The following is a 2,500-nucleotide window of genomic DNA, read 5'->3' as shown; positions in this document are numbered from 1 at the left end:
AAAATACCACATTCTATTAAAAATTAAATCAAAGGGTTTTACTTGTAATGAAATGTACTGTTTCTGAGAAGTAGAATACTAAAGCGCTTCCTTTTACAATGCAGCACTGCAAAAAAAATTACAGGCTATTAAAAAAAGGAAATCAAAGAGATTTAACATATTATTATATTGATATCCTAAAGCAATGAATTTAAGAAAGAAAATTCATAATTATTATAGACTGTATTTAAAATAAAAGCACATTGAATTTATGATGGAAAAACAATCTTCTTTGAAAAGTTAATTATTCCCTTCTTTTGAAAATAGTTCATGAAAAATTATAAGTTCGTTGAAATTTAAATTAATCTTAAAAAAGAAAAAAAAAAAAAAAAAAAATATATATATATATATATACATATATATATATATATATATATATATATATATATATATATATATATATATATATATAAACATATATATATTTTTTTATTCTTATGACAGTAAAATTGGTTCTTTCATGCATTCTGATCATTAGTATCATCAAATACATCCATTTTGTGTGCATACATAATTTTAAACAAAAACACCAATTTTGCTGTTTTTTCCATCATGAGCCGGTTTCTTAGTTTTGAATGTACACTATAGCTTGAAAGAAAAAACTCTTTCAACGCCTGATTAAGATGCCACTGCAGACAGTAATTGCTGTGCTGCTGAAATTACTATCCAACACATATGAATGTGACCTCCACCATTCAACAGCTGACACACTTGGTCACAGAATCGCTAAACTTAATTGCATGAAAAGGAGTCGATTTGGCTTGAAATTTCATGATGACAGGAGCAAGTGAGGGAAACTTTTCATTGGCATAGTCTATTGCATTATTCACTTCTTCTGCACTATTGAAAGGAAGGATGAATAAGGTTCGCAAGAAGATAAGCTTGTGTTTTGATTTGGCCAAACCTCTTTTCGCAGCAGTTACTGCATCTCTGTCACTGCATGAAGTTTCTTTCCATATGGTCACTGCTTCAGCATTTGTACATTTATCACTGTACTTTGTCCAAAGCCACTGGTTCTAGTCGTCCAAATAGGTCCTCTGCTGACCACTTCAGTGTTAAGTTAGACACCTCTCTAACACTGGCATTAATCTGCTCCGTATCAACTTCCATGAGAGCTGGCCAGTTCTTTATGTATATCCTCAGACGGTTACACATGGTATTCCATCTTGTGCCTTGAGGCATAACAAGACGTTGCCGGTATCTTGTAGAAAGCATGCTTATTATATCTAAAGTATTTTACTATATGAACCACAAGCTCTTTGACATTGCCAATTTCCAGATCATGAGACAGAAGATTCAGAATGTGTACATTACAGCCATAGGTCACCAGCATCAGTTAATTTCCCTGTTCTAACTTTTTTTTTCATTTTTCTTACATTAGCTCCGTTATCTGTCACAACGCTACCATGGCAACCAAGTTCTTTATATTTCTGAATTGCTGATTTAGAGAACTCTTCTAGATAATCAACTGTATGAGGCTGATATATATATGTCCACTTGAGGTCATCACAGTAACACATGCAATAGGCTCGTTGTGAATGTTAGGCCATCTGTCTAAAGACATACAGTTTCATCCTTCAGCTCTGTGGCACACTTTGCATATTCTTTTTCATATATCATGGGTAGGAATTTGTCTGCAATCGCTTTTCTTGTTGGAGGAGTGTATCCTGACCTCAGCTTCCCAGTCATTTTACAAAACTGAGGATGTTCTACCAACCTAAACGAAGAGTTGGTTGCAAAGACCATCTTAGCGATTTCTTCATCAAGGTTTGCTTTTTCATAAGAAGCTGTCTTTGTACCAAATATGTCCAAAGTTGTTGCCATACGCTGACATTTTACTCTAGATTTACTCAAGTTTACACTGTTTGCATATAACTCTCCATCCTTTCCCAGACTTCGAAGGAATTCTGCTAAAATGTTCCCACACTGGATCACTCTTCCTACCATATAAATTAAGCCTTGTGGTCAGTGACAGCTCTCTGCTCTTGCAGTTAGCCCAGGAAGGAGTGGCTGTAACACCCAAACTACCACACAGTGGCACAAGTCCGGCCATGTCATAGCATGATATATACAGGAACAGGAGTCAGGACAGAGATGATACAATCCTGGCCAATACAATCCTGGCCAATGGGCTGAATGACAAGTCCAAACTTTGTTACCAAGTGAGTGATGATGCAACATGCTGCAAAAACACTTCAAAGTGTATTTTAAACTAATTTATAAAATATAATAGCTTTCCAAGTATTATGCTGATAAATGAAAAAAATAATAAAATCTTATTTAACTCAAAATAATCTGATTTATTTTATTATCTCATTATCTTTTTTCTTATTCGAATTTTGTAAAATAAAATAATCAAATATAAATAGATAGTATAAAAAGATAAATAAACAAATATATGTAAGTAGATAAGTAGATACATATGTACAAGTATAAAAAATACATACATAAATAGATAAGT

The sequence above is a fragment of the Penaeus monodon genome, chromosome 38 (assembly GCF_015228065.2).
Source record: "Penaeus monodon isolate SGIC_2016 chromosome 38, NSTDA_Pmon_1, whole genome shotgun sequence".
NCBI classification, from domain to species: Eukaryota; Metazoa; Arthropoda; class Malacostraca; order Decapoda; family Penaeidae; genus Penaeus; species Penaeus monodon.
The sequence above is the reverse complement of the archived record's forward strand: the minus strand, read 5'-3'. Positions refer to the sequence as shown.